Source organism: Pan paniscus, chromosome X, assembly GCF_029289425.2.
Source record: "Pan paniscus chromosome X, NHGRI_mPanPan1-v2.0_pri, whole genome shotgun sequence".
Lineage (NCBI taxonomy): Eukaryota > Metazoa > Chordata > Mammalia > Primates > Hominidae > Pan > Pan paniscus.
Window position 1 is genome coordinate 27237454 of NC_073272.2, and position 22299 is coordinate 27259752.

The 22299-nt window shown below is 36.4% G+C and overlaps 1 long non-coding RNA gene across 1 annotated transcript in view; it reads right to left on the bottom strand.

The window, feature by feature from the left end:
- Positions 1-2071: 2071 nt before the first annotated feature.
- Positions 2072-22299, bottom strand: part of LOC117977557 (uncharacterized) — an 86031-nt gene continuing 65803 nt past the window's right edge. The window contains exon 5 of the long non-coding RNA XR_004668751.2: positions 2072-2394. This is a non-coding gene — a long non-coding RNA (uncharacterized LOC117977557). The remainder of the gene's footprint in view (positions 2395-22299) is intronic.

The window sequence follows — 22299 nt, forward strand, 5'->3', positions numbered from 1 at the left end:
TCCGACTAATATTTAAAATAAATAATAGACAACAAAATTAATAGCTGGCATTTTAAGTGCTGCAGCTTGTCACCAAATACCATAGCTCCCTAAACCATTAGCTGCCACCTCATGTAATTGGTAGAACAGTACTGTTCTATACCCAATATTGCTGAAATGTTCTATAATACCCGCAGACAATTCTGTGGCCTATTTTTGGTGTTCCATTTAACTTTTTGCCAAATCTGAATTACTGGGGTTTCAACTATTCAAGTGCTACCTCATGCTAGCTTTCAGATTGATCCTAATTGCATTAATTGATAGTAATTTCCCCATTCCAAAATTTTGGGGAGTAATTTAGTCTTGGTAAGATTTCTGAAGCCACTGAGGTGCTACTACCTGAAGACTTAGTTCACTACAGTGACATAAAGAATGCATGATAAACCTTGAGTTTGAAAAGAGGTTTATTTATGCACCATATCCTTTGTGAGAACAATTTTCTGAAGCTGTTGGCAAATAATATTCCTATGGATAAGATGCAAGAAAACAGTAAAACGGCTTTGTTTTCCTAGATATCCTATAGAATCCACTCATCTCTCTAATTTCTCCAATGTTTCCACTCACCACTCACTAGATTAACAAATCTGGAGGGCTCCCATAGGTTAAATAGTCTATCAGGCATTGTGTGTGTCTATGGGAACGGATATATAATAGGAAAGGTAGTGTTCTTGCTCTTATATGACTTTGCATTTTAATTTGGGATACAGCTTATATCCTCCAAATAACAGTACAATAACAAAGAGTGCTAGCAAAGTGAATATGTAATTATTCTTATAAGTGGTCAGTAGGTATGTAAGCTGATAAATCCTGTTTGTAGGCCAATTTGGCAAAACTTATATGTCAAAAATCTTTAAAAATGACGACTTTTGACCTAGCAATTTCATTGCTAAGAATTAGTTCTATGGATATATATACACATATATGCAAAGCTTTATGTGAAAGAATGCTCTTTGCAAAATTATTTACAATACAAACATAGAAATAACCTGAATATTTCTCAATGGAGGACTGGTTAAACAAATCATGGTCCAGCCTGGGGATGGAATACTATACACCTGTTAAAAATAACAAGATAGTGCTATATGTACTGACATGAAAGATGTCTGAAATAAGTTTTTAAGGGAAAAGAACAAGTTAAAGAAAAGATATATATTATTGTTATATATGTACACATACATATATGATACACATACACATATGTGTATATATGTATATTAATATACACACATATATTTATGGGGGGATAAGCTCTAAATTTTCAGTGCCATATTTTAACAATATTATCTCAATAAAGTAGGAATAGAGGGGAGGAGGGGGTGGGACTTTTAATCCTTATTTAGACCCCTTACTGTTAAATTGTTGATATAACTATATTTTATGATTCTAAAAAATCAAAACAAGTGAATATATTCATTTTTCAGCGTTTTTGAAGTACAATTGACAAAGTGAATATATTCTAAGAGTAGAAAGTAATGAAATGATGAGAAGCATATGTCATTGACAGAGAAATACCATTTTTATTAATGATGACAAGAGCTGAAATGTCCAGAGTGCTTGCTACACCAAACACTGAACGCTTGACATACATCATCTCATTTAGTTTCTCATATCTGCTATGTACTAATTTGGCAATAAGGAACCAAGGAATTGCAAGCTAAATAAGTGGCAGAACCTGAGCCCTGGTTAAAGTCTATTCTGTTAAATATGCTTTCATTTCTACAGCATTCTCTATGGTCCCAACTGTTTAGACAACTGAGGCTCCTGGACCATGATAACTATAATCATGCAATGGGGCTGGGAAAGTAGAAGGAAGGGGTATTCTACCTTCAGTATTGTTTTGGAGCAGAAAGGAAGGTTTAATTCTATAGTGTTTTCCATTTGAAACTGTCAATTTTTAAATAAGGGGTTTTCATGCCAGAACATTGATATTTTCAGCAATTTGTAGTGATTTCTCAGCATTCATAGGATTGATCGCTTTGCTACATATAGATCCTCATGATAGACCAAGAAGGAAGAAGGCAGCTTGGGTAGTTTGGGTAACACTGGTGTGGAGAGTGAGCTACAAACTAATCATGAATAGGTGTGTATTCACCCCTATCTAAGCACCATAGCATGACCATTCGAGTTTCCCATAGATAGACAAGTTAAAGTGGGAAGGCAGTTCTTTTGCTGTATTCTCGATGTTACATTGTGACTGTATTCTTGGATATTACATTGCAAAGATAGCATCCTCGGCTTCCAAGCACTTTTCATTGCAGAGTGCCCTCTGCTGAAGAAGCAGGGAGGTTCACGAAGAATTTTGCAAGTGAATAGCACTGTACATCTCTCCTTGTTTCTATGTTCTGTTATTTCCATCTGTATTAAAGAACACTTAAACTCATTACCTTTTAATAGCACAAACCTTTATCTGGCATTGAAGTATGCCACACATGATACTTGCCCCAAACACAAAACAAAACAAACAAAACCGAACATAACAACTATGAAATCGCCTTGCCTCTTGTATACATTTATACTGATGCTTGTCAAGAATTACAAGCCCATTGAAATCCCTACTTTCTACAGTGATCCGCAAGGTGAACAGATGCTTGTAGTTTCTTTCTTACATGCTTTTCTGAATTATTTGCAAACCCTTGATTGTCCTTGTTTCTCATTCTGGCTCCGAAACCTACTTTACAAGCATTTATAAATAAACCTACTTTACACGTTTGCAAAATCCTTTAAAGAGGGAATGGTATGTTGTGGTTTAGTTTCTTCTGTTTCCAGTTTCTTGTACAAAACTACTGCAAATTTTTCCTTTAGTCTTTTGCGTAACCTTTGTGAATTATGAATGCAGATGGTGGCTCTAACTTTTCTTGAAACCAAGACATATTTTAATCAAAATTTATCAAAATGCTTATAAGCTTTATTATTATTAGAAAGTAAACAGAAATAGGGACACTTTCTTTAGCTCTTGAAACTAGCTTAATGAGATAAAATGGAAACATCCAAACTAGATTTTTATTAACATTATTGCATTTCTTTTGGTGAACAACTTTTATAAAGCTGGTTAATGCTTCATAGCAAAACAAAAACGCTAACAAAACACACACACATATAATATTTTAATTGATTTAAGAATAAAGAACTGTAAGACCATGAATTATACATTTACATATGTTTTTTTACTTTATATTTTCATTAGTATAGCATCTCATAAAATTAAAACACTATCAAACACTATCTCTTTAAATCTCACAGCATGCTATATATTCCAAGTAAAAATTGGAACCGCTTACCTCTTTTGGCCTGTTTGATGATAGAGAATTTTAATTTTAGAATGTCCTGGAGCATTTGGGAAGTGGGATTGCATAGCTATATGTATAATTATTCTTTGAGTTTCTTTTTCTGGGATGTTGGTTAATTTCATTAACTACTCAATATCTGTTACTTTGCCAGTAAATTAAAGACTAAAAAGGGAGTGAAATATCATTATGGCTATTTTGCTTCTTTGTATGGCCCCTTTTGAGTTTATTGAACATTTATAGCTATTAAAATATGGGCAAAATGCTTTATGTTAATTTTTTTGCTTCCTTTCATTTTTGTTTTTTGTTTTTAGTTACATTTGTGTCTTAATGCTAATGTTGGAAATATGCTGCTTGGTATGATTTTGAAACAATTTATTTACTTTTGAAAACATTTTTGTGTTTTCTGTCCTCACTTCATGAATATATTTCCTCTAGTTTACAAATTTACCAAAAGACTATTGTTTGGGGGAAATGTCAAAATACCTTCAAATATCTTCCATTATACTGTTTGTTGCTTAGTTGTATTTTTGTCTTCATTTCTGTTTTATTAAGAGGTTTTCTTTTACTTTAAGAATTTGAAATCTGTCAAAACAGTGCATTAAATGATTCTGAATCATCATGATCCAGTGTTTTCTTTCCTTCTCCCAGAGATGGGCAGCCTAAAATGCATGATTGTTGTGTAATTTTGACGTCTTTATAACCTTTGTACATCCTGATCACGAGAAATCTCAAGCTTCTCGGCTGAATCTAGGGTTTGGGAGTGAAGAATTTGGTTAGTAAGGATGGGCAAGAGTTTTCTGGAAAGTTTAGTACTTCCGATGTATGTTTCAAAGCATGGCATTTGATTTTCCTATATACTTTTAGCTATGTGTATTTAGAATGTTACATTCTTCTTTCCCTACTGGGCACATTGAAAGTCTCCTTTTTCCCTGTTGGTTTACAATTTTACTGACAGAAAAAGGGCAAAAGAAAAGTCTGTTTATACAACCTAATTGATTTTTAGTTCAAGTTGAAAACTAATTTTAAAGATATATAAATCATAACCAAGTTACTCCACCTGAGGCTCTATGTGTTGTGCCACTCTGGTTTTGGAAAAATATTTTGAAGTATCATTTGGATTTTGGCAAATATTACTGGGTCAGAAACTGGGCCACCCAACCCTTTACCCTTCTCTGGTAGAGGAGTGTTATCCTAAATGAGCTTTCATTACTGACATCCCATTGTGGCTAACTCCTTTCCCCTGAATTGTACTTATGCAGCAGATAGTGTTGAATATATGCATATATGTTTGTGATCAATGTCAAGTTTGCTGAATTAGTATGGTAAAGAAGTGTGTAATGGAAACATAGCTGTAAAGTGTTAGAGTTGGGTGTTAGATTAATTCATTGACATCTATCTTTATTTTGTTAATCCACTTCAGTGGATACAACACAAGTATTGTAAGTTCATTTTCAAAACTGTGTTTGTATGTGCATGTGTGTGTGTGTGTGTGTCAGTATGTGTGTGTTCTACCACACGAAATTACAACAACATCTAGAACACCTTTCCCTGTCTCCAGGTAAAACAGATCAAAATAAAAAAACAGCCTTTTTTTCATATTTCTATTGGCATTCCTAATCTTTTCTCAGTACTGATTTTATCCACAGTTTTCTATAGATAGTGAGAGGGTAAGTCATTAGGTTTCAAAGATTACAGAGATTTTACTCTAGAACCCTAAAACAGAAATGCATTGACAGTTTTTATATTGCTGTTTTTCTCATTTGAGCTCTCAGTATTTAATTACATAATGTTAATACTATAAGTGGAAAGTTTCTGTAAATAGTATTAGCTCTTTGGGAGAGAAAATTTCTGAAGAAATTTAGTGAATACATGAAATAATCGTCTTCAGAACACATTCTTATTGGATGTATAGTATCCAAAATATATGAGAAATTCCACTTAATAGCAAAAAAACCAAACTCCATCTAAAAATGGACAAAGGACCTGAACAGATATTTTCCCAAAGACGACGTACAAATGGCCAACAGGTATATTAAAAGATGCTTAATATCACTAATCATCAGGGAAATGCCAATTAAAATCACAATGAGATATCACCTCATACCTGTTAGGGGAGCTTTTATCAAAAAGTCAAGAGAAAACAAGTGTTAGCAAGGATGTAGAGAGAAACGAACCCTTGTTGGTGGGAAAGTACAACCATTGTGCAACCATTATGGGAAACTATGGAGGTTCCTCAAAAAACTAAAAATAGAACTACCATCTGATCTAGCAATCCCACTTCTGGGTACATATCCAAAAGAAATGTAGTCAGTGTGTCGAATAGATATCTGCATTCTCATATTTATTGCAGCACTATTCACAGTAGCCAAGATGTGGAATCTACCTAAGTGTCTACTGACAGATATTGGATAAAGAAAATGTGATATATATGTACATACAGTGGAATACTATTCAGCTTTAAAATAGAAGGAAATCCTACCATTTGCAACAGCACACATGAGCCTTGAGGACATTATGTTAAGTGAAATAAGCCAGACACAGAAAGACAAATACTGCATGATCTCACTTATATGTGGTATCTAAAAAAAAGTCAAACTCGTATTCAACAGAGTAGTATCATGGTTCTCAGAGGCTGTGGGGTGGGGGAAAAGGAGAGCTATTGGTCAAATGATACAAACCTTCAGCTGTAAGATGAATAAGTACTGGAGACCTAATGAACACTATGGTGACTATAGTTAATGTAATGTATACTTGAAATATGCTAAGAGAATAGATCTTAAGTGTCCTCACTACACACAAACAAAAATGGTAACTGTGTGAGGTGATGGATATGCCAATTAACTTGATTGTGGTAATCATTTCACAATGTATACGTATATTAAAACATCACATTGTATGCCCTAAATATGGGCAACTTTTATTTGTTCATCATACTTCAATAAAGCTGAAAAAAACCCTCACATCCTTATATGGAATAAGCTGATCAATACTATATCATTAGCAAAAGCGGTGAGAGTTATATGTTATTTTCCAAAGGTAAGGAGCCATTTTTTAAATATAGGACAAAATAATTATTTCTAAAAGAGTTTACATATTCACCGTAATTAATGATGAAATGAGGTTTTATTGATTTTGGAAAAGGAGAAGAGTGAGTGGGCATTTACTCATTTAGATGTTATAATATTTTTTAATGTTACAATAATAAGGTAGAATAGGAAATAGCATTTAAAAAAATAAGAAATCTGTTTATCATTTATCTAAGAGCTTATTATTCATCATAAAGTTTAAGAACTCTAAATACTGCAAGAAATAAAACTAGTCTTTTTATAAGTCAATAAAGCTATTTAATTACTTTTGTGAGAATCCTCGGTTATGTATTTGATTAATTTTTGCATTTTGTGTTGATGTTTGATTAATTATTTTCTAACTGCTATAATCTTGCACATTTAATTATTTGTTTTATTCTAAAGGTGACACACTTAGGTGATTTTGGGCATGTGTATGTATATATGTGTGTGTGTGCCAGGAGATTTCTATTAGAAATACTACCAAAAACAAAGTCCTCTTTTGTCTTGGCTTTTAATATCCACAAATATCAAACCAACACTTTGGGAAAAATATTATATGTGATTTCTACCTGAGTCAAAACCATAGCTGCTGGGGTTCAAGTCCATTGCCACTTAATGTGCCCTCAATCCTCTCTGTTTGCCATACCTTAACATCCTAGGACCACCTGTTTTTATCATATTAATGTCATTTAGCTTGTGTGGATGGCTAGATTTAGTTTTTAAGATCCTGGTTGACAGTGTTTCTATTTGACCCAGACAGCTCTCTTGTTTTCTCCTTTGCAAGTCTGACCCAGCAATACTTGCTTCTTGACCCACATGAATGTTGTTAAGAGTACTTTGTGTCTGGAAAGAAACTTGAATTCTTAGAATAAAGGGATGCCATCTAAATACCAAATTTTACATTATCGATTGCTTGCTAGACTGTACTGTGTGTGTATCCTGTCCAACCTAATTTTCTCACTAAAAACTTTGCCATCTTGCCTGCTGAGACTTCCTTTTCACTACTTTGTGTTGGCTTCTCTCCTCTCTCTGCCCATGCTGTGATAAAATCACTATGGTTAGAGCTAAAGCCAAACCTTTTAAAAACCTAATTAAGTCTTTTTTTTTCTATCTGTGATAAAATATCACTGACCAGAAATCTAAAGAGCATCAGGGGAAGAAAACCATAAATAATGCCCTAAAATATAAGGACACACATCAGTAAAGAGAAAAACAACTCATTGAATCATGCCACCATGCTGGGGCACTTTCATGAGGCTTAGGTATAAAGTGGTACTTTTATAGCCACTGGTCAGGATTGTAATTGGAATAGCTGTTACTGCTAGTATTGCTGTTATTGCTGGTATCTCAAAAATGTGAATCACTTTTTATCTCTTAACCATAAACAGATACCACAGCAAAAATGGATTTATTCATAAATTCCACAGATCGAGAAAGACCTCAAGCCGAAAGCAGGTCAGCTTTAGCTTCATAGGCTATAAGTCCTGGGCATTTCAGAAAAAATAGCTTTTCTAGAAGTTTAGATAATTTTGGTGAATTATGAAGTCCTTGAACCATTGTTGGATCTATAATTTTTCAGGAGACTGAAAAATCACCCAGAGAATGACTAAGAAAACTTTTCCTGCATTGCCATATAGTTGTTAAAGTTCAAGTGGTAAACAAATAAAGGATGGAAATGTCATTCTGGTTTCTAAATATACTGTAATTTCTTTGAGATTCCTCTTATCAGGAAACTTCCGCCCTTAGGATTCTTTGACATCTAATTTGTTGAACTGTTTATAAAACACAGAAATGTGAAGATGCATGAGATATTGTTTACAAAATATTCATGGCCCAAACTAGAAAAAAAAAATCCACATTGAACGCCTAACTGTTGAATGTAGTATGACTGTGATATCTTCTTAGGGGGAGTTCTTAATGTTTCTATTCCTTGGAAAAATTTGACATGAGACTACTATTGTCTTTGTATGGTAGATTCGATTATTGTTCAGGAAATAATCATCCTTTTCCTGTTCATCTCCATGGGAAGATTGTCTACTACACTATCCTATAGATGCCGGTCTTGGCCATATTACTTGCTTTGGCCAGTGGCATGCTAGTGAATGTGATGTGAGCAGAGGCCTGAAATATGCTAGTGTAGTTGGGCTTATTCTCTTGTGTCTGTTCCTCTGCCATGAAATATACTCTTTGGTCTGGATAGCTCTCTGTCCCAAGGGCTATGCTCATGCAAAACAGACTTGAACCCAAACTGCAGCTGATATGGTTTGGCTGTGTCCCCACCCAAACCTCATCTTGAATTGTACTTCCTATAATCCCCACATGTCAGGGGAGGGATCTGGTGAGAGGTAATTGAATCATGGGGGCAGTTACCTCCATGCTGTTCTTGTGATAATGAGTTCTCATGAGATCTGACGGTTTTATAAGGGGCTTTTCCCCCACTTTGCTCTGCACTTCTCCTTGCTGCCATTACGTGAAGAAGGATGTGTTTGCTTCCCCTTCCTCCATGATTGTAAGTTTCCTCAGGCCTCCCCAGCCCTGCAGAACTGTGAGTCAATTAAACGTCTTTCCTTGATAAATTACGCAGTCTAGGATATGTCTTTATTAGTCATGTAAGAATGGACTAATACAATAAATTGGTACCAGTTAGTGGGGCACTGCTGTAAAGATACCCCAAAATGTGGAAGTGACTTTGGAACTGGGCAACAGGCAGAGGTTGGAAGGGTTTGGAGGGCTCAGAAGAAGACAGAAAGATATGGGACAGTTTGGAACTTCCTAGAGACTTGTTGAATGGCTTTGACCAAAATGCTGATAGTGATATGGACAATGAAGTCCAGACTGAGGTGGTCTTGGATGGAGATGAGGAACTTGTTGGGAACTGGAATAAAGGTCACTCTTGCTATGCAAAGAGACTGGTGGCATTTTGCCCCTGCTCTAGAGATCTGTGGAACTTTGAACTAGAGAGAGATGATTTAGCGTGACTTTGCTAGCACTCTTTGTTATTGTACTGTTATTTGGAGGATATAAGCTGTATCCCAAATTAAAATGCAAAGTCATATAAGAGCAAGAACACTACCTTTCCTATTATATATCTGTTCCCATAGACACACACAATGCCTGATAGACTATTTAACCTATGGGAGCCCTCCAGATTTGTTAATCTAGTGAGTGGTGAGTGGAAACATTGGAGAAATTAGAGAGATGAGTGGATTCTATAGGATATCTAGGAAAACAAAGCCATTTTACTGTTTTCTTGCATCTTATCCATAGGAATATTATTTGCCAATACTAGCAGGATGTGGAGACATAGGAACGCTTTTATACTGTTGGTGAGAGTGTAAATTAGTTCAACCATTGTGGAAGACAGTGTGGCAATTCCTCAAGGATCTATAACCAGAAATACCATTTGACCCAGCAACCCCATTACTGGGTATATACCCAGAGGATTATAAATCATTCTGTTATAATGACACATGCACATGCATGTTTATTGCAGCACTGTTCACAATAGCAAAGACTTGGAACCAACCCAAATGCATCAGTGATAGGCTGGATAAAGAAAATGTGGTACATATACACCATGGAATACTATGCAGCCATAAAAAAGGATGAGTTCATGTCTTTTGCGGGGACATGGATGAAGCTGGAAACCATCATTCTCAGCAAACTAACACAAGAACAAAAAAAGCAAACACCACGTGTTCTCACTTATAAGTGGAGTTGAACAATGAGAACACATGGACACAGGGAGGGGAATATCACACACTGGGGCCTGTCAGGGGGTTCGGGGTTAGGGGAGGGATAGCATTAGGAGAAATACCTAATGTAGATGATGGGTTGATGGGTGCAGCAAACCACCATGGCGCACGTATACCTATGTAACAAACCTGCATGTTCTGCCCATGTATCCCAGAACTTAAAGTATAGTAAAAAAAAAGACAAAGAAAAAAATAAAAAAAGGAAAAGGTTCTAGAATCAGTGAGTGAATCAATGAATGAAAGAATGGATAGAACATAGTGCATTCCCTCCAGGAGCTTACAACGTAGTTGTAGAGACAAACATGTAAACATGTCAGAGCAATGTGATATGTACAGTAATAGAGAAATGAATAAGGTGCCATAGGAGCACAAGGAAGTTATGGTTAATTCAGTCTTTCCAAAGGAGCTGATGGGTAAACTGAGTCTGAGAGGAGTTAGCTTAACAGACTAGGGAGTAGGAAAAAGAACTTCCAGATAGGTAGAGAGGAATGGTCAAAGGCACAGAGTTGTATGACTTGCAGAATTGCCTATTTTGGAAATAATTATTTTTGGTGGTACGGCTGAAGTATAGGATGTATATGGTACAGCATAACAAAGTAAGGAGAACGTAGGCAGTTGGAATCCATGCCATGGTTCCTTTGCGTTTAATGCCCCTTTCTGATCCTCCTATGACTATGCCCTCTTCGTGAGGTGAGAAGTCCATAGAGCTAATAGGATATGCCCACCTAGAGTTTGAACTTCTTTTTCTAAACCATGCTCCAGGTACTTGTGACTTAAGAATTTTCCTCTCAGATAACCTCAGCCCACTTTCAGGACCTGCACAGTTTTCTTCTCAAGATCTGTCTTACTGGGGGAAGGCTATGACACTGTTGTTTGTACCCTTAGATGTGAGAGACGGCCAAGAGGTATCTGCTTGGGGAATGTAGATGGAGCTTAGAAATACAAGTTGGGGTGTCCATAGGTTTGTTAGGGAGGCTCTTCATACTGCTAGAGGGAAGAGGAGGATCTGGGCAGAAGAAAAATGTGTGGGGTAGGTGGCAGGTAAAGGCCTCCATTTGTATTCTTGCTCTGGGCTCTGCAAATGTTAGCATTGGGCTTGCATAGAACCTTACTTTTAATTGTGAATCAGGAGAAAAGTTTATCTCCTGAAAGGGAATAAGAATGGTGTAGAGGTTTCAAGGAGAGCAGTAAATGTTCAGAAAAGCTTCTGTAAAAATGAAAGCAGGACACTTACAAATGGTTAAAATGATAAATAGTACATGTATATTTGAACACAATAAATTTAAAAAAATGAAAGCAAGAACAAATTAGAGATTTATAAGAAGTTTGCTGAGAGCCAGTTGGAGACCACCTGCAGCTGGAGACCATGACTCTGTCATGAAACCTATCTGTGCAGTTGTCCTTTTTCTCTTTCTCTCAGCAGTCTGGATATAAGAGAAGGTGGCTGCCAGTACCTATTAGATGCTGAGCGATGTCAGAGTCAATGCCATGGATGGATAGCAGATTGAGTAAGTTGGAAGTGCTTCCAAGAAAGTGATTCAAATTATTCTTCATGGAGTTTAAGTTTGATAGGGAATATGTGGACCTGAAAGAATATGATGACCTGGTGACCTGGGGAAAAAAAGGAAGAATGAAAGATATATTGTTGGTAAAGTTAAACAGGAAGTATAGTGGAAGAATAGATGTTGTTTCAGCCAGTGGGAACTTGGAGTTTGGTATATTTCAAGTGGAAAATTTCCTGGAGAAATGAAGGTTCAGGATATGGTCTCAGGTGATAGTAGCTAAAGTAGAATGGGGTTGAAAAAATGTGGATCTTTGTGGATACAAACTGCATGATACATCCTCAAGGATGTTGAAGTTACCCAAGATGAGATCAGGGCTCAGAGTTGAAAGAAGGATATCAGCTCTCATTGAATATGAGGGAGCTACTCAAGGCCTAGACATGAATGCAAGGAGGAGATGCAGAGGAAGTGAAGCCTGATGACATAATCTTGAAAGCAGAAACATTCTTACAGGAGGATGATCAGAGCAATGGTTTTGAACAGCAATCGGAAGTGAGGATAATCTACTGGATGTACAAATATTAGTCTAATATGACTCTTGTCCTCAAATAGCTTTCAGGAAAATAGGGAGACAGATGCATAACATATTGTGATGAGGGAATTCATGATAGAATTATACATTGAATGTTATAATGGTATAAAGGAAAAATATTCCTTCAATATAGTGCCTTAAAGGGCTACCTGAAAGAAATATGTTACAGGAATATGGCAAAATGACCTACTTCCACTTAAGAATGCTTCAAGATAAATGATGATATCTTGGGAGAACCAGATTTTAGCTGATGAAAAAATAGTAATGAAAATTAGAAACTAATTTTGTAAGAGGGTGAGAAAAAATTTTAAAGTTTTTGAATCAGAGCAATGGTGTGCTGGTAAATGTTTAAAAAAAGGGATCTTAATTTTCAAAATGCCCCAATTTGGAGTGTCTGTTGATTTCTGTGATATAAATACTCCCATTATGGCTGATTTCAAGCCACCAACATAACATTACTGAATGTGGAATTGGGAGAAGGTGTGCACAACTGGCTCTAGCAAGGCCATAGGAGCTAGCTCCAGCACACCATTTAATCAAAGCTCCAGAAATAAAAGTTTCGGAAGAAGATTTTCAGTCGAAGAAAGAGTTGGTTGGGGGTAGGGAGGTGGTAGCGGGGAGGTGGTTGAAACTAAAGAAGCTTCGGTGACTCAAAGGGTTTCCTTTTGGGGGCAGCCATCACAGGTATCAGGGATTAAGAGGCTTGGTTGGAGCAAGTGTCCTTGAGGAACCATGAAGGTTCAGCCTAAAACCTGAGTTTTCTCTCAGGACTGCTGATAGAATAGTGGTAAAATTTCATTTTGGGGTCTCTCAAGAAGGTTTTGCCTAGGGTAGGGAGGATATTACTTTTCAGTAGCATCAACAACATGGAGATTTCCAAGGAAATAAACCTGGGTTTATTGAGCAAAAGCAGGCAATCTTGTATTGTTGTGCACAAATGCTGCAGCCTATGGGTACTGTTGAGGGCTGAAATTGAACCCAGAGCCTCAGCCTTGATCCAGTGGAGCAGTATCTATCCACCAGAACACCTTTTTCTAATTCACAAAAAGGCATGAAATATGGGAGTTGCAACCCTGAGTACACTCTTCTCCCTAGGAATATTTGCATTTTTGAGAAGACATATGGAGAGAATGATGACAAGAAATGATTTAATATTGATAGAAATTCAGGCATTGAGGCAGGTTGGTAAATAAGATGTTTCTTGGAGTGTCTTATCATAGCCTGTTAAATAACATAGAATATTTATTCAGATGGTTGCCCTCCTGACTGTCTTCTTTTGGCTCAGTAAAGGTAACCAACTCCAAACACAAATTAAGTCTTCTTTTTTGTTTACTTACACATCTGACTAATTATTAATTTTTCCAAATGTAGAACAGAATATATCACAAAGGTTTTCCCTAAATTCTTGTAAGGTAGAAATCCAACAATCTGAGTGAGGCAATCAGTATATCTGAGATCCATTCATTGCAATATGGATCTTGCGGAATTCTGTTTGTTAACATTTTAGAATTGAATGGTTTTCGCTTGTAGTAACTCTGCTGACATCTCTTTGATCTTTGCTGAGAGAGTTTAATCAATGTTGCCTTGCTACACGCTTGACCCTTAGGATGTGCCAAATTAAATTTGATGTTTCCTTGGCTGGATTATTGAGTGTTGTTCTTCCATTTTCTTTGAGATGTTTTGTTTCTGTAGCAATAAAGTGAAACTTGGTTATCACCCTTGTGGCATCTGCACTCCAGGACTTTTAAAGCCTGTAATGATAATTATTTTTTTTTTAAGTATAGTTTAATCTTTGAATCAAAGATTTACTTTGTTCACTAAATCTGGTTTTAGGTTAAGTTCCAGGTAAGCCCTCCATCTCCTCACCAAACACACAGAAGTGCTTGGCTTTTCCAAACAACACGTCTATTCAATGAGGAAAACTTGGAATGCATGCACTCCAGGTGAATTAAAGGGTAAGCTAGTCTTTTAAGGTGGAAAAGTTAAGGTGTTGGTTTACTTTATGTTGGAATTTGAAGACAATAATTTTTTTTTTTTTTGAGACAGGGTCTTACTTTGTCACTGAGGCTGGAGTGCAGTGGCATGATCATAGCTCACTGCAACCTCGAACTTCTAGGCTCAAGCAATCCTCCCGCCTCAGCCTCCCAAGTAGCAGGGTCTGTAGGTATGTGCTACCACACTTGGCTAATTCTTTTATGTTTTTGTAGAGACAGGGTCCTGCTGTATTGCTTGGCTGATCTCAAACTCCTGGCCTCAAGAGATCCTCCCACCTCAGCCTCTCAAAGCACTAGGATTATAGGCATAAGCCACCATGCCTGGCCTGAAGACAATAAATTGCCTTGTTAAAATAATGTTAATAGTTTGGATTCGAAGAGCCAGGAAACACATTTTCAGCTCATGCAAGTAGAAGAAATATTAGTATTAAATATTTAATATCTAAAATTGGACATTATGAAGTAATACCAGCATAAACCAGAGGCTTCAAAGGTGAATTTGGCAGGATTTACTTATAAATGTGATTATATAAATACAGTCAGCATTTACAATGAAAAAATCCATTATGATGGAAATGTCCAAAGTAGGTAGCCACTGTTAAATATTTACATAGTACTGCCAATGGTGGTTGTAGTTTAAAAAGTAGTGTGAATAGCATGAAATTATAAAAACAATTAACTCAAAATAGTTGCAGATATAAATCATTGTAATGCCTTTAATTAACAGTGCCAAGACTGTGATGGTAAGTTTCCTGATGGTGGGTTTTGGAGGATGGTACATTGCAAAGAGGGTTGGAAGGCATAGTGAAAATGTTTGTCCCTGAAACTCAGTCACTTGTGTATTGTTGGTTGAAGAATGTGTCTCTCCTACCAGGGATAGTAGTTACATTTTTGATCAATTAGAAGGCTTCTTGGGAATTACATATAGAAAAAGAAGGAAACACCTGCAAACCAGCAAATTTGCCAAATCAACCCTTGTGATATGGAATGTCTTCTGTGGCAGCCAAATTGCTCTCAAATCCAGCTGGCTGCTTTAAGGACAAAGTCACATTAGTTATGTGAACTAGAATTTATATGATTTTGTGCTATATAAACTTTGTGTATAAATGAAAGACTTGTTCAACTACTCATACACTTGCAAATGCTCATTTCTCTAGGCTTGCAGGGTTGCAAATATAATATGGATTATCTTTTCTTCAAAGTCTGATTTTCTAACGAGCCACTTTTTATGTATCTCTTACTTGATGGCACTAGGCTTATTTAAGAAACAGAAATATCTAAACTCAGGGAAAGCACCTTTCTTCATGTTAATTCTAAACCTAATCCCCACCCAAACAAAAACCTGGTCAGTGCTAAGAAGCTCTGAGAAATAAGAATGTTGTTTAGTCTTCCTTAAAGGAATTGGAAAACGAAGCTGTACTTATACCTAGATTGCATAGGTAGCTATCACTTGTTGTATAGCTTGTGAATTTAAAGAAAAAAAGTGAAGCTTTTTACTACACAGATACTCTTCCAGGACCTTCTTAATTCTTGATTTCCACTATTGTTTAGACAGAGTTATGTGACCCCAAGAAACATTGGCTGGGGCTAAAATATGGATTTTTATGTGTATAATAAAACTGTATTGTGTAGATTGATGGATGTTTTTCATTTCTAAGAAAGGCAATTTCCTGTTGGATGGGAAAAGGGGCCTTCAGTGGGCACTAAATAATTGAATGGAATAAAATTCCATCAGCTAACTGTTGATCACTTTTTAACCTATTGACAGGGAGGATATTTTCAACTCAATCTTCTTTTCCTGCCTAACGGAAAATGGGTAAATATACTAACTCCTAGGAAAATATGGCAAAGTAGGCATTTTTATTTCTATTTTAGTATTTCTAGATGTATGCAGTATAGTCTTTTTTTTTCTTCTCCTAACCACATCTGTCCTAACAGCATTACATTTTAAAGTATAATGTCCCCTTTCAATCACTGTGACTGCTAACTTTATCATCTGTGAAAGCTTCCCCAGAGGTTGGTCTCTTCAGAAGCAGAGATTTTTCTTAACTGGTCTATCAAGATTTTTTTCTTGATCAGGGGATTTGTCTAAAAACAGAGGTTTTTGCATGTGTTTTTTTCTTTATACACTTCTAAGCAGTGTGGATTTTGCCTCACCACATTTCCTCTTTACCCTTGGGTATTCTTAGAGGTCAGCCAGTAAAAGTAGAGTCCCCAGGAGGGTTCCAATGCCTCAGAGTCAGGGTAAGCCACTTTTGCTATTTACATTATAAAATGATGTGATTAAATCCAGTTCTAGAGAAAAATGCTTCCCTGATTGTGTTGCAATTCTGCCATTACTTTGCAGAAAAAGAGCACAGCTGGGGTGAGCTTTGATGCCTTAAGGCCCTGATTTTTTGATAGATTAGAAGAAATCTGTGTAGCAGGATTTGTTGATAAATTTACTTTTCTCCATTTATAAGTAGTACAATGGACAGGTAGTTTTATCAAGTAGAGCAGCACTGAAAAAAAAAACTCAACTGGCATGTTGTAGAGTGAGTGGGATAATCATAGCCAAGGCAAGTGTATTGATGTTACCATGGTACCCATTTGGAAATACTTAATGCTTGCAATGTTCACTGTGGACAATGGATAAGTAAGGTTTAAGAGCTATCACTTCCATCCCTGCAGGCTTGGGAGCACTCTCAACAGCTACAATAGAGCAATAAAATGAAATTTTAAAATATCCCTCATACATTATGTATGTAACCTTTGTATTTCAGTGTATAACCTTGAGGTTGGTTACTTCTTAGACATAATCCATCCTCATTATTTTCTGACTTGCCATTCAACTTCATGGTTCTCTTCACCTTCTTGCCCTTCCTCAATAAGTTAGAAACTCTTTTAAGCACAGCAACCAGGTTCTTTCCTGTCCCTCTCTACCATGTGGCACAATGCTTTGCACCCGCTAGACATTTGCTAAAGATTTTTAAAAGCATATAAAATGAGAATGCTTTTACATTATTAGGAAATTATACAGGGGATAAACTTTTATACTTAGTGATACCTACATTTGATGAATGATTGAAACTGTCACATTTGTTCATTAAGTATAGACATTTGTTGTCTTCACACTCCTGTCCTTTTGCTCTTCTCTTTCTCTATTCTTTCTCCTGGAATGCTCATCACCTTGAATAACTTTCATCAGTCATTTCCATGTTGATGACGCTGTAACTTAGACTTTAAAGCTTGCCCTCTGTTTTAATTTCTACTTTCATTTCTTGCTACCACCTCAAATTCAATCATGTCCAGAGTTATCACCAGAATAAGCTTTCTTCTCCTAAATTTTGTATTGGCCAGTAATTTTACCATTTATCAGTTTGTGAATGCTTTATTTTGTTCCTCATGACTGCCTCTCTGACTTAATGTTACTATATTTTGTGCCCTTATTATCTCTTGGATTAATTTCTTTTCTTGCTGTCAATCAGTCTAGAAATTACTCCAAACCATGCTTACTTTGCAGCATCCTAATTAGTCTTTCTGATTCTATTCACTTTCCTCTTTAGGGGTTGGAAAACGTTTCTTTTGCAATGGACTAAATAGTAAATATGTTAAACTCTGAAGGCCATATGGTTTCCGTTGCAATTACTCAACTCTTCCATAGACAGTATTTGTATGTATATGTACACATATAATACGTGTATGCCTGCGCATATGCATAATAATTAAATGAGTGGGTTTTGGAGTGATGGAGACCTTGGAACAAATCTTGGCTCTAACACTAGAGTTTTGAGATCTTGGCCAAGTTTCTTAGCTCCTACAAACCCCAGTTTACTTGTCTGTAAAACAGGCATACTTTTCATCTCACAGGGTTTTTTGCAAGGTCCAAATAAAACGATAGGGAAAAATTTCTCAGCATACTAAATAAATATGTTCAATAAATATTAGCTATTTCATCAAATAAACCAACTACATTTATTGAAGGTCTATTGTGAGGCAGAATTAATCTAATTATAAGGCATACAAAAATGCCTACATGTTCCCTGCATTTGAGAGTTCTATAGTTTATGAGGAGAGGTCAACCTTAGGTGGGTTAATTACAGGGTAATAGGGATAAATGTTATAATAGAGACATATAAAAAGTATTACTAGCAGTCAGGGAACCCTTGAAAGAGAAGGCAGAATTTGAGCTGGATCATGATGGAAGAGTAGAAGAGGTTCACTGGAAAGGGAAAGTGGGGGAGAATTTTTCGGGTAAAGGCAAGCAAAAACAAAGGTATTATTTTAGTCCAGGTATGCTTGGGGCTATCTATGGGAAGTCTAGTCTGATAGAGATAAGGCTGAACAAAAAGGCTAGCCAGGTTGTGACGGTCCTCCCAAAGGGATTCATTTGCATGTGGAGTTGTGGCATGCCTTATCACTGTCATTTAAAAACATATATCAAGTAATTTATCAATATTTTATGCAGATTGCAGTTAACTCTGATATAGTCATGGGCAGGCAATAACATACCTCTGTACTTTTTAGTTTACTTGTGAACTCTTTATTTTTTAGTGTTTACCAGAAGGTCAAGTAGGCAGAAACCAAACATTGAAGTTAAGGGAAATACACTGTGATGGTTAATATTGAGTGTCAACTTGATTGGATTGAAGGATGCAAAGTATTGACCCTGGGTGTGTCTGTGAGGGTGTTGCCAAAGGAGGTTAACATTTGAGTCAGTGGGCTGGGGAAGGCAGACCCACCCTTAATCTGGTGGGCACAATCTAATCAGCTGCCAGCGAATATAAAGCAGGCAGAAAAATGTGAAAGGGCGAGACTGACCTAGCCTCTGAGCCGACATCTTTCTCCCATGCTGGATGCTTCTTGCCCTCAAACATTGGACTCCAAGTTCTTCAGTTTTGAGACTTGGACTGGCTCTCCTTGCTCCTCAAACTTGCAGACAACCTCTTGTGGGAGCTTGTGATCATGTAAGTTAATACTTAATAAACTCCCCTTTATATATCCTATTAGTTCTGTCCCTTTAGGGAACCCTGACTAATACATACAGAGAAACTCTTTGTGGGGAAAAAACACAAATTGGTCATTTGGAACTATAGTGACCAAGTACACAATTCAGGAGAGAGAAACTCATAGGAATAAAAATGGCATAATAGAATATGGGTTTTATCTATATAAGATTATGTCATCTGTGAACAGAGATAATTTTACTTCTTCCTTCCTGAATTGAATGCCTTTTATTTTTATACTTGCCTAATTGTTCGGGCTAGGACTTCTTATACCATTTAGAACAGGAGTGGCAGAAGCAGGCATTTCTGTCTTGTTCCTGATCTTAAAGGAAAATCTTACAGTCTTTCACCACTGAGTATGATGTTAGTTGTGGACTTTTTATCTATGACTTTTATTATTTTGGGGTAATTTCCTTCTATTCCTCATTTTTGTGTGTCTCTATTATGAATGGGTATTGAATCTTGTCAAATGCTTTTTCAGCGTCATTTGAAATGATCATGTGTTTTTTTTCCTTCATTCTGTGAATGTGATGTATCACATTGATTGACTTCAGATGTTGAAATATCCTTGCATTCCAGATATAAATATCATGGTATATAATACTTTTAATGTGTTGTTGTTGAATTCAGCTTGCTTGCATTTTGTTGGGGATTTTTGCCCCAATTTTCATCAGACAAATTGGTCTCTAGTTGTCTTGTAGTGTTTTGTCTGGCTTTGGTATCAGGTTAATGCAGGCCTCATAAAATGATTTTTGAAGTATTCACTCTTCTTAAATTGTTTGGAAGAGTTTGAGAAAGACCGACGTTAATTTGTATTAGTCCGTTTTCACACTGCTATAAAGAACTGCCTGAGACTAAGTATTTTGTAAAGGAAAGAGGTTTAATTGACTCACAGCTCCACATGGCTGGGGAGGCCTCAGGAAACTTACAGTCATGGCAGGAGGTGAAGGGGAAGCAAGCACCTTCTTCAAGGTAGCAGGAGAGAGAAGAAAGCAGGGGAAACCGCCACTTATAAAACCATCAGATCTCATGAGAACTCACTATCATGAGAACATCACAGGGGAAACCACCTCCATGATTCAATCACTTCCTACCAGGTCCCTCCTGTGACATGTGGGGATTATGAGGATTATAAGTCAAGATGAGATTTGGGTGGGGACACAGAGCCAAATCATATCATAATTCTTCTTTAAATGTTTGGTGAAATTTTCCAGCAAAGACATCTGGTTCTACAAAAACTAACAGATGCTGGCAAGGATGTGGAGAAAGGGAACCCTTGTACACTGTTGGTGGGAATGTAAATTAGTACAGTCAGCATGGAAAACAGTATGGACATGTCTCAAAAAACTAAAAATAGAGCTACCATATGATCCAGCAATCCCACTTTTGGGTATCTACCCAAAGGAGGAAAAATCAGTATATCAAAGGAATACCTGTACTTGTGTTTATTACAGCACTATTCACAATAGCAAACATACAGAATTAACCTAAGTGCCCATCAAGGGATGAATGGATAAAGAAAATGAGGTATATATGCACAATAGAATACCATTTAGCCACACAAAAAAGAATGAAATATGTCATTTGCAACAACGTGGATGGAACCAGAGGTCATTATGTTGAGAGTAGAATGATAGATGCCAGTGGCTGGGAAGGGTGGGTACATGGTAGGGGACAAAGAGAGGTTGGTTAATGGGTATAAACATACAGTTAGCTAGAAGGAATAAGTTCTAATGTTGGACAGCACAGTCAAGTAACCATAGTTAAAAACAATGCATTGTATATTTCAAAATATCTAGAAGAGAGGACTTGAAATGTTCCCAAAACATAGACATGATAAATACTGGAAGTGATGGACACCCCAAATACCTTCACTTGATAATTATACATTCTATGGATGTGACAAAGTATCACATGTATACCATAAATATATACAAATATGTATCAATCAAAAAAGACATTTGGTCCTGAACTTTTCTTTGTTTGGAGGTTTTTGATTACTGATTCAATCGTCTTACTAGTTATTAGTCTGTTTTGCATTTCTTTATGATTCAGTCTTGGTAGGTTGTGTGTTTGTAGAGATTTATCCATTTCTTCTAGGTTATTCAATTTGTTGGCCTACTATTGTTTATAGTATTGTCTTATCCTTTTTATTTCTGTGGCATGACTTGTAATACCTTCTCTTTTGTCTTAGTCTGTTGGTGCTGATACAACAAAATACCTTTGAGTGGGTCATCTATAAACAATAGAAATTTATTTCTCACAGTTCTAGAGGCTGGGAAGTCCAAGATCAAGGCACCAACAGGTTCACTGTCTGGTGAGGGCCAGGTTTCTGTTTCCAAGATGTCTGCTTCCTTCAGAGTAGATCACATCCATGAGGGCTCTGCCCTCTTTACTTAATTACTTCCTAAAGGCCCCACCTCTTAATATTATGACGTTGGCAATTAAGTTTCAACATATGAATTTGGGGAGACACATTCAGACCATAGTATCTTTTATTTCTGATTTTGCTTATTGGAGTCTTCTCTTTATTTCTTAATCTAGCTAAGGATTTATCAATTTTGTTTATTTTTCAAAAAAGCAGCTCCTAGTTTTGTTGATTTTTTTCTATTTCTTTTCTATTCTCCATTTCATTTATCTCTGCTATAATCTTTATTATTTTCTTCATTCTGCTAGCTTTGGGTTTAGTTTGTTGTTCTTTATCTAGTTCCCTGAGGCATAAAGTTAGTTTGTTTATTTGAGATCTTTCTACATTTTATATTTTTAACTACTATTTTAGGTTCGAGGGTACATGTGCAGGTTTGTTATATAGGTAAACTTGTGCCATGGGGATTTGTTGTACAGATTATTTCACTACCCAGGTACTAAGCCTAGTACCCAACAGTTATTTTTTTCTGATTCTCTGTCTCCTTCCACCCTCTAACCTCAGGCAGTCCCCAGTGTCTGTTGTTCCTTTCTTTGCATTCATAAGTTCTCTTCATCTAGCTCCTATTTATCAGTGAGAACATGTGGTATTTGATTTTCTCTTCCTGTGTTAGTTTGCTAAGGATAATGGCCTCCAGCTCCATCCATGTTCC